Raw genomic sequence first — 20,197 nt, forward strand, 5'->3', positions numbered from 1 at the left:
TAGCTGTTTGCCGGCCACTGGGTTAAGGGCTCAGTATGTGATAGGCCATTTACTTCTCACAACAGACATCAATAGTTTCATATTAAATTTCAGAAAACAGGGATGAAGAGCATTAACTTGGCCAAGACGCAAACCCAGAGCTTCTGTGCTTTTGCTTGGTTATTCCTAGATTCTGAGATCAGGGCCCCCGTTGGGTGTTTGGCGGTTTCCTTTAAAGCCAGAGGTACCTGGCTGGCTCAGTCGATAGAGCATGCGATGCTTGCTCTCGGGGTCATGAGTTCAAGCCCTGCATTGGGCAGGGAGCCTACTTTAAAAAAAAAAAAGTCTATTTTTAAAAAAGGTTTATTTATTTTGAGAGAGAGAGGGGGAGAGAGAGAATCCCAAGCAGGCTCCATGCTGTTAGCGCAGAGCCCAGCGTGGGGCTCAGTCTCACGAACTGTGAGATCGTGACTTGAGCCGAAGTCAAGAGTTAAATGCTTAACCGACTAGCCACCCAGGCACCCCCCCAAAAGTAAAGTCTATTAAAAAAACTTAAAGATACCTTTTATGAAACACAGCTGATGAGAGCATACTGTAACGATTATCAGTGCGGAATCAGGAGCAATTTACAAAGCGCTTTTTTTTTTTTTTTTTAAAGTATGCTCCATGCCTAGTGTGGAGCCCAATGCGGGGCTTGAACTCACAACCCTGAGATCAAGACCGGAGCTGAGATCAAGAGTCAGACGCTTAACGGACCGAGCCACCCAGGCGCCCCATATGTAGTGCCTTTTTTTCCCCTCAAATTTCCTTGCCTATAAAATGGAGATAGCAATAATGCCTATTGAATAGGACTTTTCTGAGGATTAAATCAAATAGTTCATTTTAAGATTGAGAACAGTACCTGGATTGTAGCCTTTCTCTTTGAGGTTTAGATGTTATTCCTGTTGTTTGTTAGTAGTAGAAGGAGTATAACTGATATTCTTTTAAATGGTCTTTGTTGGTGAAATAAAAAGATCACGATCTATGTCAGAACCCAGTCTTACCATTTAGTCCGTGAAATCTCCACGGCTGGGAGCCCCTGCCCTTAACCACTGTGCTTTGTATGTGGAATGGTGGAATTCTCGTGTTGAAACGTCTGGTCTCAGTCCCAACAAAGAAAGGAGAGTACTTCACTAAATGTCCTCTCTGTTCAGGAAGAAATGCTGAGCTCGCTGCCCGGAGGACACCACACCCCCCTGGGACTGCCTCGCAGAGACTGCGCTGCAGAGGCGGCCTAAAGAGGTAAGAACATGGGAGCGGGGAGGAGGTGTGGAAGGCAGTGTGGCTCCCCGGGGAGAAGACGCACTTTGGACTCCGAGGGTTTCAGACCCCAGATCTGCCACCTACTGGCTTTGTGACTGCAGCTGAGGCGTCATCTGTACCATAGCTCTTGATGGGAGTTCACAAGGCCGAAAACCAGGCGGCATGAAGATTCATGCATGTGGAGCACCCAGAACGGGGCCTGGCGTGCCGTAGGTCTTCAGTAAACATTAGTCAGCCTAGTCATGACGATTAAGAGACTGCCCACAACAGACAGAATAAAGAAGTAGGGACACTGGAAGGGGCCCACGTTGGAACCAGAAGGCTTATATAAACAATTTGCTGTCCTCCCAAAATGCCCTGTGGCTTCTGCTGCCGTCTCCTGACACCCACGGCCCAGGTGCCCCGTGCGATCCTCTGACTCTTGCCGATGGACTTGCTACCACGTTATACAAGCATTTGGGTTCCAACGTGGACCATTGGTCCTTCTCTTTAGCTCCTGACACCCCGGCCGAAATTGGTGGGTGGATCACATTAAGCGGACAGAGGGACTATGAGAAAGCCAGGGAAGCGATTCCCTCACCAGCGTTTACTGTTCTCTGCTGCGTGGAGCTGAAGTTGTCAGAGACTCTGCAAACTCAGTTGCATCCAGTGACTGTTCTCAGATCTAAGCAGAGCCCTGGTGCCAGCGGACAGCCTGCCGTGCGTTGTGCTGTTGAGACTCCTGCTTCCTCTAAGAAAGGATGTCGAGCTCTTTGAGATTGCTGTGTCCAGGGATCTGAGGAGACCTTAGTAACTTGACCAGTTTGCCTCCGTGATGAAAGAGGTAATCTTGGTAAACTTGATGAGGGAAGGCGGCTCCTACCGAGGTGCATCGCTACGACCCCCTCCTCCAGAGCGCCTTGACGGTAGCCACTTGCCTCAAGAGGAGGAAGAAGGGAGAGATGAGAGGGCAAGAATACCAGAGACCCTCTTCTTCCTCAGCCGGGTACTCTTTGGGCTCTGACAGACTTGGCCCACATGTGATGAGTACGCTTAATAAAAAACTCATGTGCAGCAGCCTCACAGAAGGTGTGGAGGCCCCGTAACTCACCCCGGTTGTCCCTGGGTCTACAGTGAGGGAATGGGAGCCATATGTGATGAGATTGTTCACCAGACAAAGATTTTTAGGTTTGTACATGCTGCTCCCGCATGTACAAATTATCAAACCCAATTAAACCTCCACCCAGTGCTCGCTTCGGCAGCACATAGACTGAAGTTGGAATGTTACGGAGAAGATTAGCATGGCCCCTGCACAAAGATGACACACAAATGCGTGAAGCGTTCCATATTGTTTTAGTCAGTCAGAGAAAGACAAATATCATATGACTTCACTCATATGAGGACTTTAAGAGACAAAACAGATGAACATAAAAGAAGGGAAACAAAAATAATATAAAAACAGGGAGGGGGACAAAACAGAAGAGACTCATAAATATGGGGAACAAACTGAGGGTTACTGGAGGGGTCATGGGAGGGGGGATGGGCTCAATGGGTAAGGGGCACTAAGGAATCTACTCCTGAATCATTGTTGCCCGATATGCTAACTAACTTGGGTGTAAATTAAACAATTAATTAATTAAGAAAAAACCTCCACCCAGTGAAACCTCAAATGTGGTTAGGTCAGTTGGTCAACAACAAACACAGTCTGGATCTTTACTGAGAAATGTCTGGGCACTGAAAAAGTGGCTGCTGCAAAAATAGGAAAGGCTTTTACCAAAGATCGCTCTGGGCCCGGTCACTCAGTCCTCAAAGGAGGAGATTGGTCTTCTGCCCGCTAAGGAACTCTGGGCCCGTACCGGGTCCCGGGTCCCATACCCCACTACGATCTGTATGGTGATGGCCCTCTGCCTCTCCTGGTGAATCAGGAGATGAATCAGAGAGCCCTGCGTCTTAGTGTCTTAGTTCAGGACAGAATTATTGGCCTGCTATTGGGTTTTGGTGGACACTGAGCACATGATCGATGGCTGTGAAGTAATCTTAAGACCAGAAATCCCACTCGTATCACAGATCTAGCAGATATCTCAAATCACCTGGTGGAGGTGGTTCCAGAGTCTTCCAAACTAAAGTACAAATGGTACATACTGGAATGAACAAAACTCAGCCCAGATGAAGTCTCCTAACTCCAAGATAATATCACGGGAGCATCCGTCTGGTTCCCTGATGTATTGCCCAAGGAGCCACTGCCCCCACTGGCCCAGTGAGGACCCACGTGTGAAGGCTTCCTGGACCACAATGGGCCTGGCTCACTGTCCGCTCCTCCTGGTTAACTCCTAACCAGCAGGAACGGGGTGCAGCTGCCATCCAAGCTGAGGGAGACCTCTCCCCTGGCCGGGTGCGGTAAAGGTTGCTCAGTATAACGGGCAGAGCTTTGTGCAGGGTGAATGGCTGGCTATCCAGGCCACCTCAACAAAGGAGGCTTGCTGTGTTTCCACCGACTGATGTACTGTGGCTAATGGCCTCGACATTTTTTCAGGCCTCTGGCAAGACTCAGATTGGCGTGTGGAGCGAGCCTCCCGTGGGGGCAAGGCATTTGGGTAAAAATCAGTTCTGCTTCTTGGGACTCATGTGGATGCTCACCAGAAAGACCCCTATGCTGACAAGGGGGAACATCACAAACGAGCAGACTGTGCCGGTCAACTAAACATGGAGACTGAAGTGTCTCATTTACTCCAGAGCAGGCAGATGTGCCTCTGGGGTCCACAGGAGGATGGCCGAGTGGGAATTCAGTGTAGGGAAGGAAAAATTCTTTCTCTGCTGCCCTTCAAGGTCTTCCAGCAAGACTAAATTAAATTTCATAAGACAGATTAATGGGAGAAAAAGCCAGTGTCGTTATGTGGGCACAGAGGCCCAGTAATGAAATTGAGACATCAAGAAATGACCAAGGCAGGCAGTATTTCTACTATTTAGACAAAGAGACAAGAAACTTGTGAGGAATTGACAGGATAAAGAAAGCAGGTGTTAGAAACTTTAATTAGTAGGGACTTCTGGGGCGCCTGGGTGGCTCAATCGGTTGAGTGCTGACTTCAGCTCGGGTCATGATCTTGCGGTTCGTGAGTTTGAGCCCCGCGTCAGGCTCTGTGCTGACAGCTCGGAGCCTGGAGCCTGCTTCGGATTCTGTGCCTCCCTCTCTCCTCCTCCCCCACTCACTCTCAGTCTCTCTCTCTCTCTCTCTCTCTCTGTCTCAAAAATAAACATTTAAAAAAAAATTTTAATTAGGGAATTCTAAGCAGAATTTAGGCTGAGGTAGTAGATTAGGAAAAAAAACCCCAGGGTTTGTTTCTACAGCTTTCTCAGCTTTAAAGTCTCTATCTCTGGTCCTAACGACTTTTTTTTTTTTTTTTTTTTTTTTTACCTCTTAGGACAAGGAGGGTATTTTTCATAGGGGAGATTGGTTTCCTGCTTTCCTGGGGACAGGACGGTTTGAGTGTCCTCGCGTTGGCAGTTTCTTAACTTTTATGTTAAATTATCAGTATGCCAAAGTGGCACATTTTGGGGTGGCCTGTCCTTGGCCCCACGTCAGAAACCATCCTAGACCGGGCCTACGTGTGTGGACTGCCACAGCTGTCAGAAGAAAACATAGGGAAGAAACTCCTTGATGTTGGTTCTGACAGTGATTTATTGCATGTAACACTGTAGCAGGGTTCTTGCACAGAGAGTCGGGACCCCGAGGCTTTTCTTTCCAGGAAGCAACTTTATTCGTGCCAGCACCGCTCAGTTGGGTTTGTACCCGAAGAACTGAGCCCCAAATGCCACGAGGCATAGTTTTTTATATATTTTTTACTTCTTTGTCTCCCATATATGGTTACACACAAACATGCAGTCTGATTAAGTGGTCTCATGTTACAAGGTCGTGAGGGACGTTGTCAAGTACGCGTATAGCCAGGTTGCCTTGAGGGTTTTTTTCTTTCCTTAGGGAGGGGACCCTACCACACTCCCCGCTTTGGTGCTCAGACCCCTCTATTTTGGGTCAAAGAGCATCATCTTGGTTTAGAGGTTTATATTTTTATAACATCATTACATGAGTGGCCGTATTTTTTTTAAATTATGGCCTCAGTGAGACTGGAGAGACTGTACAACCAGGGGAGCTAAGCAGGGTAGGATTAAGCAACCTTCCAGAATTAGGAGGAGGATAATTTTTATGAGAGTTTTGACCCCCCCCAAAAAAGTTGAAAACCATCTTCCAAATAACTCCCTGGGGTTTTAACCATTCCAGGTCTGGACGGGGACATGAGCAATTCTTTTCATTTGATTTGTGATCTCTTCTATGACTTTTTTTATTATTGTTTACCTGTAGGCAGCAGTTGCCTAGGTTAAACTTTTTATAAACTTCTCCCTCCGAAGTAAGCAGGTAATCTAAGGCCAAGTGATTTTGATAGATAGCATTGTGTATTTTGGTTTTCTGCTTGGCTAGTAAGTTAAGAGCTCTGGCAGTTTTATTGGTTATAATTATTATAACCGCTTGCAGTCTGATGATGCGGTTTAGCATGTAAATGGGAGTGCGGTAGCCCCAGGACCCAACCTCTGCCCAGCTGGCAGGGCCATAATGCTGGATTATATGCTGCGGGGGGGGGGGGGGCGGGCATTTATCATCTTTTTAATTGCCAATTTGTAAGACACACCACTTTTTTTGTCTCCCTGTCCCCATGCACGTGGACTCCCAATTGTTTCCCTCTGGCAAGTGGGAGCAGGAAGAAAGATGGACGAAGAGTTCCCAGCACCCATGACCGTGACCAGCCTGAGGGAAGTGCTGTATAGACTGTCCTTCCACATATCCAGTCTAGTCCCCCTGGGGCCTGCCATTTGATGGCTGCGTGGACACTGTCCCAGGCCTCTCAGAGATGAGAGAAGTCGGACAAGGGGTGGGGATCTGGCTCAAGGTGCTCTGGGGTCCCCCACCACTGGGTTTTCCAGGTGGTTGAGTTATAATATCTTTGGCCTAGGCATGGTAAGTTTTTAACAGAGATGACGATGAACTTTTTCCCCGCCAGGCAAGGGTTTGGGTTTTTTGAGGACCCAAACCCTGGTAGTAGAACTGGGGTATTTTGTTTTACTATAAGGTTTGTGGGGATCTGATTTTCTAGTCTCTTATGGCCATTGTTTCCCCATGTCGGTACCACGAAGTATCCTGTCCCCAAAAGGAAGGTGAGTGCTAACAGAAACCCCTCACCACACTTCCAGCCAGCCGGGGCGGCCTCTGCCAATCTTACGGCGAAAAGTAGAGTCAGAATCACAATAACAGTGAGAAACAAGGGGCGGCAGTGCATCACAGTAAGGAAACAGATCTAGAAAACAAGGACAGTCTATTTGTTCCACCAGACCGTCGATTCCCCAAGCTTCTGCCGTGCATAGATTAGCCAGCTTCTGGAGTGACTGAAGCAGGGATGCAGTGTCCCCAAGCCTCTGGAGTTGCAGATTGCTTCTTCCGCATGGTCAGCTTGCATGGCGTTGTTGGATCAGGAACGCACTCCCAGTTTCAAGATGCCGGCTTCACTCTGCTGTGAGGAATCCAGGGACCCACCTCAGGCACCTTTACTGCAGTAGGGGTGGACAAAATGACAGTGATCGGGCCCCTCCAGAGGGGTTTTAGGAGTTGGACGTTCCACTCCTTTATCCATATTGCGTCTCCTGGTTTAAAAGGATGAGCGTCTGTGGTCAGACTCGCAGGTAATCGCTCCCTAACCCAGCGGTGAAAGGTGGTTAGGGTAGAGCCAAGGGCCCCGCCATCTGTTGCCTTAAGGTTAGACTGCCCATCTCATTTAGACGCCCCCACATGCCCTTGATAATGGGGGGACGGCACCCATAAAGGATTTTATAAAGGGAGAACCCCGTCTGCTTCTTTAGCCTCCCACCTGCAGCTGCAGTCTGCCCCCCTGAAGGTCCCTTACCTCCCCCTGCCTAATGTTACCCCTTTCCCTAGTCATTCCTCCCCTGGAACAGGGCCTGTAACTGCCTGTAATGACCGCTCTGACTTCTTCAAGCTGAGAAGGGACGGTGTGGGGGCACAGCAGTTAGAGTCTGCCCGAGGGTCGGTCAAGTGGCCCACGGTGTGGTTCTACAGGGAGGCTGGCAGGCATGAGGCGGCATAAACATTAGTAGGCCCCAAGAGAAAAACGTCAAGGTTATACTCGCCAACGAGGTGGCATCTTAAGATGATGTCCCCAGTTTCCAAACCTGTCAGACAATCTAGGAGAGACCCTGCTTTGTAAATAACGTACGTCAGGGCATCTCTCATAACCCAGGTGATGGAGGAGCGGGAGCAGTAAGTAGTCCGTGGTGGCTCTGCTTCCAAGAGTTCGGCCCTAACTTAATTTAAAAAAATGTTTTTTCAAGCATCTAATGCTTGTGAGGTGTTATTTAGAGTTTTGCTGAGTATAAGCAGACAGTCTGCTTTATTTTGGGGTGTAAAACTTTTCCAAGAGCCAGGAGTTCTAGAGAAAGCGTCAAGGCAGCCATTTACCATTATTCATTTGCAAATTTTTAGGTAAGCCAAACCTGGGTATTATTTTAAAAAGCAGAACTTGTATTACTTTTTGTGCCTTTTCTGTCTTGGGGGAGAAGGCCTTTACTCCATTCGTAAAAGTATCAATCCGTACCCACAGATGTTGGGATTCCTCTGACCTTGGCACATGAGTGAAACCTAATTGTTAGTCTTTCCTGGATAGTCTCCAGTTCCTGGGTTGTCTGGGAGAGCAAGTTTGTGGTTGAAAGGATGGTTTTTAAGACATACTTCACAGGCTGATACTACTTGGCATAACTGTCCTTGACAGATTTTTTTTTCCAGCAAACATCCTTTGGGCCATTTGATAAGTTTTGTCCCTCCTTAAACGAAAGGCCTAATGTTGTGTTTTAATGATCTTTTTTTAAGCTCTGTGAGCTTGGTAATAGTAATTGCCCTGCTCTGTTTGTAACCATTTCTTTTTTTTTTTTTTTTAATTTTTTTTTTAACGTTTATTTATTTTTGGGACAGAGAGAGACAGAGCATGAACGGGGGAGGGGCAGAGAGAGAGGGAGACACAGAATCGGAAACAGGCTCCAGGCTCCGAGCCATCAGCCCAGAGCCCGACGCGGGGCTCGAACTCACGGACCGCGAGATCGTGACCTGGCTGAAGTCGGACGCTTAACCGACTGCGCCACCCAGGCGCCCCTGTTTGTAACCATTTCAAGGGAGGGAGACAGTGTCTAGGAGTCAGACCCCAGTTTATTTTTGGGGGGAGAGTAGGTGGGATTGAGTCTCCGTTAATAATTGATGTAGCAGGCAAACTATTTTCCTGAACCCTGGTATCTACAGCCTAAATGAGATGGGCAGTCTAACCTTAAGGCAATATCCAGTAATTTTCCAAAACTCATAATACAATTGTTTATTTGTTCTGGAATTAGTAGTCCTGTAGTCTCTGATTTAGTTATAATGTCCCTTCCTAGCAAGGGAGTAAGGCTCTCTGGTATTATCAAGAAAGAATGAGAAAAAATTTCCCATATGTATCCCAAGGGCTGAGAGAAAACCTTAGAAGTTTTCCAGAGATGCCTCTAATCGTCATGCTGCGTTTGGACGGTTGGCCTGGAGAGGAAAGGAGGACAGAAAAGGTAGCTCTGGTGTTAAGAAGGAAATCAACCAGTTTTCCTTCTATACTTAGAGTTACCCGAGGCTCTGGGTTTCTGATAGACAGTTGGTTTAGGGGAGCCACCGTGAAGAGCCCGAGGCCCCGTCAGTCCCTTCCAGGGACATTGGTTATCTGAGCCCTCACAGATAGAGGTCTCCGAGGGCATTCAGATCTCCAGTCACTGTCTCCACACAAGGGGCACGGCTTATGAGGTTTTCGTTTTGGTTGTCCCCTCTGAGGGCATTCTCATTTTAGTGCTCTGAATAGCCATATAAATGGCACTTGGTGCCAGGACCTCCGGAAGTCCAGTCTGACACAACTAAGGCCTCAGATTTTTTTAAGCCTGCTTTTCTGTTTGTGTGTTTTTTTTTTATTCTTATTCTCCTTTTGATCTTGGTTGTAATATACTCAATTGGCAGCTCGTAAGAGCTCCTCCAGGGTCCCTTCCGGACCAACAGCCAGTTTTTACAGTTTTCTCTGAATATCTGGGGCCCATCAAGTGACAGATTTGTCTTTTAGAATCCTCTCAGCCTCAGGGTGTTAGGGGAGATAACCATATATTTAATGAGAGCCTCCCTTAACCTTTCCAGGAAGGCCACCGGGGTTTTATTTTGTATCTGAAGATAGTGGTGAAATCAGTGTAATTTAAAGGTTTACCTTAGACCTCCCGACCATATATAAAGTTTTTTTTAAGATTTTTTTTGGCAAACTTTTAACAACTTTCCTTGGCTTTTAGATTTTGACCTAAGCCTTTTTTTTTAAACAACCAGTCTCATTTAGGACAAAATTCCTCCTTTTTTTTTAACCTTTAACAAAAAAAATATTTCCATTTCTTATATTTTTTTTATATATCTACTCCTTTACACGTAGAGTTGTTTTTAAATTTTATTCTTTTTTAAAAAAATTTTATTCTTAACTACATTTAGCAGAATTTTAACTCTTAGAAACCTTAGTCTCCAGTGAAAACTAAGTAGTAACCAACTGTGAACTGTTACATTAGAATTTCTTAGATGGCAAACTTATGAATCAATTAAGCACAAAGCAGTTTTTCAACAGATCCAAATAGCCTTGGTATTTCCGCAACAAGTCAAAAGCACAGACCTGCATCTAGTAATTAGTGCTCTAGCCTCTTGTTAGATATCCAATGAATTTAATCCCAATTTGTTATGCAAGCAAAAACTTTAATGTTTTAGATTACCAAAGACTTTGAAAGCTATCTTAACAATTACCCATGAAAACTATGAGACAGATAAAGTTAACCATTACTTTAAGTCATCTTTTTGCTAACAAATTGGAACAGAGATAACATGAGCTTATTTGACCTTCAGCAAATCTAGGTAGACTAAAAGTTGTTGTTTTTTTAAATGTTGACAAACATTGTCTCAAACCAACAAACTTAAATTAGCTTAAACACAATACATGTTACTTGGGTCCACTTAAGACCGTTTGTTCCCCATGGTTAATTTTTACCTGGACCAGTTGGTAGGGTAATCTGAAGTTGGTGATCTTGGCTCCAGGACATCTAGGGGGGCAGGGGGAGCTGATGGTGTCTGACGCATCGAGGAGCCAGTTGTGCAGGCCGCCCCCCCAGGTGGTGCAGAAACAGGAGGGGGGAAGAGAAGGCAGAAGAGGCGAGGTGCCAGCAGAAGGCAGAGAAAGAGAATTCCCAGCTTATCTTGTCCGCTCAGACAGAGCAGCAGACTCCAGGTTTCTTTTGTTTTGTTTTGTTTTGTTTTGTTCTCCACTAGTGGAATTAGGCAGTCCATGTCGGTTCGGAAAAGTCAGGGAATTTCCCCGAAACAAGGGGAGTTTTGCAGCTGCTTGGGAATGTTCCTTAAAGTCCCCGTTCTGAGGTAGACCAGCCAGAGACAGTTGGCTCTAATTATCGTAGTCATTGACCCAGGAAACGAACGAGAGACAAGTCCCCACACACAGTCACATAGCAACATCCCACCGCCTCCAACCTGCCACCCAGTGCCCAGCGCCTTAGAGTTGCAGCGTCGTTCCTCGTCCCTTGTAGAACTACCAGGGCAACTCGGAGGTGATCAGGCTCCCCTTCTGCCTCTTAGGGGCAGGTCTGCCAAAACGAACCCGGGTTCTTACCAGTCTGACGGGTGGCGCTCCTTAAGCTGGTTCCTGGGCCTCACGGGTTCCGTTGACGCACATGGGGTCCTCGCCCCAGCACCTCTCCCGGCACTCCGAGGTTCGTATCCCGGTGGCGAAGGAGGTGGAAACGCACCAGCTCCGAATCCCGGGTGAGCCCCCAAGTAATAGAGCAGGATTCTCTCACAGAGAATCATGACCCCGAGGCTTTTCTTTCCAGGAAGCAACTTTATTCGTGCCGGCACCACTCAGTTAGGTTGGTACCCGAAGAACTGATCCCTGAACACCACATGGCATAGTTTTATATATATATTTTTTACTTCTTTGTCTTCCATATATGGTAACACACAAACATGCAGTCTGATTAAGTGATCTCATGTTACAAGGTCATGAGCGATAGTGTCACGTATGCACATAGTCAGGTTGCTCTAAGGTTTTTTTTCTTTCCTTAGAGAAGGGACCCTACCACAACACAAAAAGCACATTCAACAAAGCAGGTATAAACAAGGGGGACTACATCAAACTAAAAAGCTTCTGCACAGTGAAGGGAACCATCAACAGAATGAAAAGGAGAAAATATTTGCAAACCATATATCTGATAAGAGGTTAACGTCTAAAATATGTAAGGAACTTACATAATTCAATAGTGAACAAACCAGTAACTGGTTAAAAATTGGACCAGGGCGCCAGAGTGGCTCAGTCGGCGTCCGACTCTTGATTTCGGCTCAGGTCGTGATCTCACGGTTTGTGAGTTCAAGCCCCATGTTGGGCTCTGTGCTGACAGGACAGAGCCCACTTTGGATTCTCTGTCTCTCTCACTCTCTCTCTCTCTCTCTCTCTCTGCCCCTTCCCCACTTGTGCTCTCTCAAAAAAAAAAAAAAAAAAGAAGAAGAAGACCTGGATAGACAGTTTCCCGGAAAACAGGTGCATGAACAGGTTCTCAGCATCACTCATCATCAAGGAAATGCAAATCGAAACCACAATGAGATACCACCTTCTAGGGGAGCAAAATTTGCCACCCCAAAATGTGTCTCTCTGGCATGAGGATTAATTCAGGCTGATTAGTTTTAAGGAACAGAAGACCCAGGAGCTTTTTCTTTTTACCTCTTTTTGAACTGCCTAAAAGAATTTAGATAGAGGACTTCGTCCAAGAAAAGAGCTATACCATCCCTATAATCACAGTGTAATGCAAAGTCGGCGTGGTAGATAGGGAGAGACCTAGCAAAGTGTTTGTTAAAATTCCTTTGTGCTTCCTGTTGTGTCTTTATGGCTCAGGAAACATTTGTTTCCCATTTATTTTTTTTCATTTTCCCGTGAATGGCTTTCCTTCCCTTAGAAGTCTCAGACCCCTACCCCTTTCTCCGTTCAGGATGACGTACGTACGTCATTTTGCCCATCTTTGGAATCTCTTATGTTTATGTGGATTCTCCGTAGGTATATAATTAAATTCGGTTTTCTCCGATTGCTCTATCTTGTGTCATTTTGATTATTCGGCCAACCAGCCAAAAGAACTCAGAGGTGAAGGGGGAAATTTCCCTTTCTCCAGCAACCTCACACCTGTGGGGATGGCTACTATCAAATAGACGAGAGAGAACAGGCGGTGAGGATGTGGAGAAAAGGGCACCCTCGTGCACTGTGGGTGGGAATGTCAATTGGTGCAGCCCCTGTGGAAAACAGTATGGAGGTTCCCCCCAAAATCAGAAATTGAACTACTATATGATCTAACAATCCCACTTCTGGGTATATATCTGAAGGAAATGGAATCAGTATTTGGAAGAGATATCTGCACTCTGTGTTCATTTCAGCATTATTCACAGTAGTCAGAACATGGAAATAACCTAAGCATCTGTAGATGGATGAATAGATAAAGAGAATTCACCCATCTACAGACGTCCGATATATATATATATGTATATGTACATATATATATGTAATGTGAGAGATGTATAATGTGAGATATATATATCTGCTGTCATCTGTGACAACATGGGTAAAACTGGAGGACATTATGCTATGTGAAATAAGCCAGACAGAGAAAGACAAATACTATATGATCTCATTCATATGTAGAATGTAAAAAAATTAAGTCAAACTCACAGAAACAGTTGAATGGTGGTTGCCGGGGGCGGGGGGGGGGGGGAATCAGGGGATGTTGGTCAAAAGATAAAGAAGTTCTGGGGATGTAAGGTTTGGTGTGGTGACTGCAGTTAATAATACTGTATTGTATACTTGACATTCGCTAAGAGAGTATAATTATTTTTCTTTTTTTCGGGTTTCAGATATTTAGTGATTCTGTGCATTTAGAGGGGACATATTTCCTGGATAAGTGGCAAATTGTGCAGATGTCTTCTGGAAGACCTTCGTTGTAAGCAGCTTTATGGTGAAACATTTCATTTCGAAGTCTGCACCTTCTTCCTTCAGCTTGCCGTGATCTATGTTCACAGAATAGAACCTGTATTGATTATTGCGACCCAGTTTGCTCCAGGTTTCTGGATTGAATAAATATCAGGCGCAAGACCTACAGCGCTGCCCCAGTACCTCTAGCTCCACTAAATACGAAGAGAGGGGTCAGGCTTGGCTGCTTCTCGGAACATCTTGGAAGATCTGGCGGAACGTGGTGGTGGCAGACGCCTAGGGTCTGGAAGGAGGGAAGAACGAATCTGCAAGGCGCAGGTGCCCAGAGAATAGATCTGAAGCCTTCTTGCTACACACGGAAAAGGTAACTGTGTGAGGTGACGGATGCGTTCAAATTAACTTAATTGTGGTCATCGTTTCACAGTGTCTACGTATATCAAATCGTATTGCACACTTTAAGTATATACAATATTATTTGTCCATTATAATTAAAGCTGGGAAAAATTAAAAATAGTGTCAGATCCATCCATTGATGGTTCTGTTGAGCTGAACTATCTCTTTACTGCTTGTCTGCCTACTGGATCTGTCAGCTACTAATAGAGGGAGTGTTGAAATCCCTCACATTAATAGTGGATTATCTATTTCTGCATTTTTATCAGTTTTTGCCTCTTGTATTTTGACGCTTTGTTGTAAAGTGCGTATATTTCAGAGATTATTGTGTCTTCTTGGAGAATTGACTCCCTTGTTATGTAATACCCTCTTTACCCCTGCTAAGTTTCTTGTTCCAGTGCCTTTTTTTGTCTGAAATTCACGTAGCTACTCCAGCTTTCTTTTGACTCGTGCCGGCTCGGTTCACCTTGCCCTACTCTTTTACTTTTAATGCATATGTGTTTTTATATTTAAATTGGGTTTCTTGTGGACAGCATATAGCCGGGTCTTGTTTTGCATCTACCCTTACGGTCTCTTCTTGCAATTGGCGTATCTAGACCACTCCCTTTTGAAGCGATTACTGACACAGTTGGATTTACATCCACCATGTTCGTGAAAATTTTGTACCTGCTTCACTTATTCTTTGTGTTCTTTTTAATCTTCCTGTTTCTGCCCTCTCTTTTAATTGAGCATTTTTTATTGTTCCATTTTCTCTTCTCGCTCAGCGTATCAGTTATATTTCTCTTTAACTTCTTGGTGGTTTCCCTAGACCTGGACTGCGCGACGTAAGTCTCCAACCAGTCCAGGTCCGCCTTCAGATGACACTGCAGCGTGGGCGTAACGGACTTCGCAGCCTCTCACCCCATCCCTTACTAACACTGCTACGTTTATTGCACTAACCTACCTGCTATCACCGCGCAGTATGTTGTGGCCGGTATTCCTTTGAACAGTCGTCCATTAGATTAAGTAAGACTAAGAAAAATAAAATACGTGATTTTGATCTTCACGTGTTCCTTCTGTGACCCCTTTCCTTTCGTTTACGTAGATCCAAATTTCTGACCAACGCCATGTTCCTTCTCTCTGAAGAGCAGCTTTTAACGCTTACCCGCAACGACAGTTCTCTCAGTTCTGTTAGCCTGAACGTTATGGACTGAATTATGTTCCCCTCCAAAGTTGATATGTTGAAGCCGTGACTCCCAGCATGACTGTATTTGGAGACAGGGCCTTTAGAGAGGTGATGAATGTCCACCGTGGTGGTAAGGGTGGAGCCCGGCTGCAGTATGACTGGCGTCCTCATAAGAAAAGGAAGAGACGCCAGGGATGGGCACTTACACAGAGGTAAGGCCATGTGAGAAGACGGCCATCTCCAAGCCAAGCGGAGAGGCCTCCGAAAAGGCAGCACTGATCTTTGCACCTTGATCAAAGCACCTTGATCTTTGACTTTCAGTCTCCAGAACTGAGAGAAAATAATTTTGTTGTTTAAGCCCCCAGTTTGTGGTATTTTGTTTTGGCGGCCCTAGCAGACTACTACACCAACAAAGTCTTTATTTTCCCTTACTTCTGAAGGATGGTTTTTCTGGATATAGACTCCTTGGTTGGTGGGGTTTTTTTTCCAACCCTTTAAATATTTCATGCTACCCTCCTTGCTTGCATGATTTTTGAAGCAAGTCCGATAGAATTCTTACCTTTGTTCCCCTCTAGGTAAGATGTTTTTCTTCTCTGACTTTTTAAAAGACTTTTCCTTGGCTTTATGCAATTTGAATATGATCTGCCTAGGTGTGTGAGTGCGCGCGTGCGTGTCTGTGTACGTGTGTGTATTGGCATTTATTCTGTTTGGCGTTCTATGAGATTCCTCGATTTGTGCTGTGGTTTCCGTCACGGATTTTAGAAAAATCCCAGCCATTATTATGTCAAATAGTTGCTTTTTCTCTTTCTTCTGCTTTTGACAGTCTCCTTATACATGTGCTGTGTTTTGGTGATTGCCTCACAGTTAATAGATAGTCTGTCCCAATTTTTATTATTTTTTCTCTTTACAACTCAGTTTGGGAAGTTTCTATTGACCTATCTTCAAGTGCTCGGATTCTATCCCCAGCCCTTTCCGATCACCTGACGCGTCCATCAGATGATGTAGACTTTTTCTGTTATAGTGTTTTCTGTTTCTTGTATTTCCTTTATATTCTTTCTTAGGGTTTCTGTCTCTCCATTATTATATGTACACTATCTGTTCTTGCATGTTGTCCACTTTTTCCATTAAAGCCCTTAGCACATGAATCCTACTTCTTTAATTTCCCATCTGATGATTCCACAATCTCTGCCGTATCTGACTGAACCTGGTTCTGACACCCACTTTGTCCCTTCAGATCGTTTCTTCTTCCCTTGTGTCATGCCATGTAACTTTTGTTGTTGTTGAAAGCCAGTCATGAATTATCAGGTGTTAGGGAGTAAATTGGCCGTTCGTATGAGAGTTCTTTTTATCTGGCTAGGAGATATGCTTTATTTACTCTTTTCTGTACCTGTAGTGTCAGAGGATTCAGTTTCCACGAGTGTCTTTGTTTTTTGTCCCCCAGCATCTTTCGTTTCCCTAGACAACCCTTCTTAAGTAGAATCTGAGCCTTGGCGCTCTCTGAGCAGTAATCCACTGCTATTCGGCAGGAGCCCTGTTGATGTTTGCTCAGGTCTGGACTGAGAAGCATCCTGTAATCCTGGGATTAGGTCTCAGTCGTTCAGTGTACCTGTCCCCCTGGGCTGGGATCTTCTCCGGTGTTTCTCAGCTTTTTCCCCCCACCTTATGTGAAGAAGGAAGGCTATAGGGGGCCTGAAGTTTGGGAATTTCCCTCACCCCATGTCCAGGGAGGCTTCTCCCTTGCTGGGTAGGCCTTTCTTGTGGAGAATGCTCTTGGCTTCTTTCAAAATGGTTACCTCTCACCTCTCCCTGGCCCAACAGGAGGCAATTTTGCTCTGATCGTTACCAAGAAAACCTGGTGAGGATTCTAGAGGCAGACACTGTGATGGTGGAGGGAAGGGCTACCTTAGATGGCCCCCCTGCCAGGAGTTCTCTCAGGCCAGTCCATGCTCAGCACCACCCCCCCAGCAGGTCAGGGAAGCTGCCATGTAAGTTACTGCCTCGGGTTTGCTGAGTTGCATTCATGGTAACCTGTGGTTTCTAGAATCCCCAGCTCCTTCAGGTTTGGGGTGTGGTTTGTCCCATGAGCTCAGTTCTGTGACATATCCAGAAAGAGTCACTGGTTCTGTTTTCCTCGTTGTGAAGGTGGGTGATGAGTTGCAAGCACTTTACGTGTTCGAGTCGAGTCTTTCCTTTGCGTTTTAGACATTATTTCCTTAGCTCTACGGACATATCTGGTAAAAGTCTTTAGTAATCCCATGCCTGTGCTTCCTTAGGGACAGTTCTCTTGATTGCCCCCCGCCCCCCCCCCCCCCGCCATACATGGGCCATACGTTCTAGATTCTTCACGTGCCTCGTAAAATTTTACTGAAAACTGGACATTGTGAATATCATAATGTGGCAACTCTGGAAATCAGATTCCCCTCCTGGCAGGCTCCGTTGTCGCTGCCTGTTGTAGTTATCGTTTATTTAGGACTTCTCTGAATTAATTCTGCAAAGACTATTTTTTGTATATGGCCACTGAAGGCTTAGCTTAGTTAGTGGTCGGCAAATGGTGGACAGAGATTTCCTTCAGTGCCTGGAACGCATCAATCTCCCGGTCATTTCCGAGAGACTCAGTGTGTGTGTGGCTTTCATCATTCAGTCAGGCAGTTTACAAGTCTGTAGTAACCTTCACTAGCCTCAAGGTCAGCCAGGGTTGGGAAGTTAGGGCTTCCTCACACTTTCTTGAGCATGCACAATGCCCTAAACGTGTACTTGGCCTTCTAGATTCCCAGGAATATGTCAGAACTTTTCGAAGCTCCTGTGGACTGTGGTGGCCCAACCGATTCTGTTAAGCTTTGTGGTTAGTCTGGTAAACTTCCCTCAAAGGTTACCTTTCGCCTTAGGCATCCCCCGCCCCAAACACTTTCCAGTGAATGTTTTTGGCCAGTGCCCTCAAGAAGAGATTTTTTTTTTTTTTTTTTTAGCATTAGAGGAACTCCTAGTCAGTTCAAATAAAGACGAGTCCTTGGAGGAAGGTCTTCCAGTGATCCATTAGGTTAAATAATGAATATTTGGGGGGAATGAGGCTTTAAAAGACCACTCTGCTCCTTCCTATACTGAAAGGGAGTACACATAATCCTGTAGACTATGGATTATAATGGACCTGGGGGGTAGGAAGAATGGGGAGTAATTGCTAACAAGTCGGATTTCTTCTGAGCATGAAGAAACATTCTGAAATTAGCGTTGATGAGTGGCACAGCCTTGTGAATATACTAAAAACCACTGAATTATGCACTTTAAGATGATGTGTGAAATATGTCAATATAAACAAGAATTGAAGTTCTGATACATGGGTGAACCTTGAAAATATGATGCTAAGGGAAAGAAGCCACACAGAATAGGCCTTATATTTTATGATCCCATTTGTTAGGAATGTCCAGAATATTGAAATCCATAGACAGAAAGTAGATGAGTGGTTGCCAGTGACTGGGGAAAGGGGAAGTGGTGAGTGATTGCTAATGGGTATGAAGTTTCTTTTCGGGGTGAGGAAAATGTTCTGGAATCAGATAGTGAGGATTGAGGCACCAATTTGCAGATACAGTATACTAAAAACCACTGAATTGTACATTTTAACAGGGTGAACATCGTGGTATATGAATTATATCAATTAAAAAATGTTGTTTTAAAGGAAAATGTAATGCCATAGAGAGCATAAATGCGTTCATGTATTCAAAAAATATTTATGGAGTATGTACTGCTTATCTGACCTGTCTAGGTACCAGGGACCAGGAATTGAACAAAAGTCCTTCCCCTCATGGCCTGGCAGGTGCAGTCTGAAGAGTGCGTGACTCTTCATCTCGGGGTCGTGAGTTCGAGCCCCGCACTGGGTGTAGAGATGAGTTAAAAATAAATCAGTAAATAAACTTAAAAAAAGTCTTTCCCCTCCTGGACAGTATATTCTGGTATTAGAAGAGAAGCAGTAAGATAAATAGCTAAGAACTAGGGTCTCGGGCAGTGCAAAGGGACAAATAAAACAGGGAAGGAAGAGTGGTGTCATTAGATTTTAGACCACCTGAATAAGCAGATGGCATTTTGGCAAAGATCCGAAGGGTGGTCAAAAGGCGAGCCATGAGAATATCTCAGGGAAGAGCCTTCCAGGCGGAGGGAGCAGCACGTGCAAAGGCCCTGATGCGCAGCTGGGCGCGACAGTTGAGGAACAGCAGGGGGAGGAGCGTGGCTGGAGTGAAGAAGGTAGAAAGGGAGAAGGTAGGTGGAGTCGAAGCCATAACAGTGGCGAAGGGGAAGGGCTCAGACTGCATTGGTTCTCGCAGGCCACTGTCAGGAATTAACTTTCATCTTGCGCTCAGAGTGACCAGTGGGCTTTCCAGGGTCAGAAACTCCCATCTGTCCCTTTCAGATGATATAGGAGGTTCCTTTTTTGGAACAGGCTCTCCCTCCTTGGGCCACTAAGCCCCACGGCGAGTGCCAGCATGAACACTGTGTTTAACAGAGTATCAGAGATTTCTCGGGACATGTACAGTTATGAGATAATGCAGACACTGGAAAACAGGATCGTGCTTTTCACCATCAAAGACTGTCACAGTCTGATTGTGGAAGTCAGATGGGGCGCAGTGTTCACTTATTCTAGCCGTTGATATCATCTCCTAGGGTCTCTGTACTCGAAGCTTTTGATAAAGCCAGAGGCTGTTTGCATCTTGCCGGTTGACCGAGCTGACATGCTCAGCTTCCTGACGCGAGCTCCCCGGTTTGCCTCTGGCCCGGTTGCACTTTGTGCATTTACTTTGTGCTACCCACTTCGTCTCTCCGTGGGCTGTGAATTTCCCCCTGGGGGTGAAGAAAGGGTTCTGGAAATAGTGAGGATTGATGCACAAATTTGCAAATCGACTAGAAACCCCTGCATCGTACATCGTAACAGGGTGAACATCATGGTATGTGCATTGTACCTCAATAAGAATGTTATTTTTAAAAAGACAGAATAATGCCATGGAGAGCATAAATCCGTTCATATATTTTAAAAATGCCCGTGGAGCATTTACCGTTTACCTGCCATTTATTTCTAGGGACTGGGGACTGAGAACGGAACGAAAATGCTTTCCCCGGTAGGCCATATATTCTGGTATTAGAAGAAAAGCAGGGAGGTCGCTTTTCTTAACAATATCTCCGATCGCTTCTGTGAATGACTCTGAAGCACACTCAGGAGTCTCCAATAATTTGTTCTCTGGTTTCCTGATGGTGCTTCACGTATGATCTAGTCCGTTGTTCC

General features: G+C 45.4%; 1 long non-coding RNA gene and 1 other non-coding gene across 3 annotated transcripts in view; both read left to right on the top strand.

Annotated features, from left to right (window-relative positions):
- LOC115507378 overlaps positions 1-19,883 on the top strand; it is a 67,105-nt gene extending 47,222 nt beyond the window's left edge. For both annotated transcript variants that reach the window (XR_003966628.1, XR_003966629.1), the window contains exons 3-4: positions 1,173-1,260; positions 13,301-19,883. This is a non-coding gene — a long non-coding RNA (uncharacterized LOC115507378). The remainder of the gene's footprint in view (positions 1-1,172; positions 1,261-13,300) is intronic.
- LOC115507914 lies at positions 2,507-2,613 on the top strand. The gene has a single exon (XR_003966837.1). It is a non-coding gene; the product is annotated as a U6 spliceosomal RNA (small nuclear RNA).
- Positions 19,884-20,197: the final 314 nt, after the last annotated feature.

This window comes from Lynx canadensis, chromosome X (genome assembly GCF_007474595.2).
Source record: "Lynx canadensis isolate LIC74 chromosome X, mLynCan4.pri.v2, whole genome shotgun sequence".
NCBI classification, from domain to species: domain Eukaryota; kingdom Metazoa; phylum Chordata; class Mammalia; order Carnivora; family Felidae; genus Lynx; species Lynx canadensis.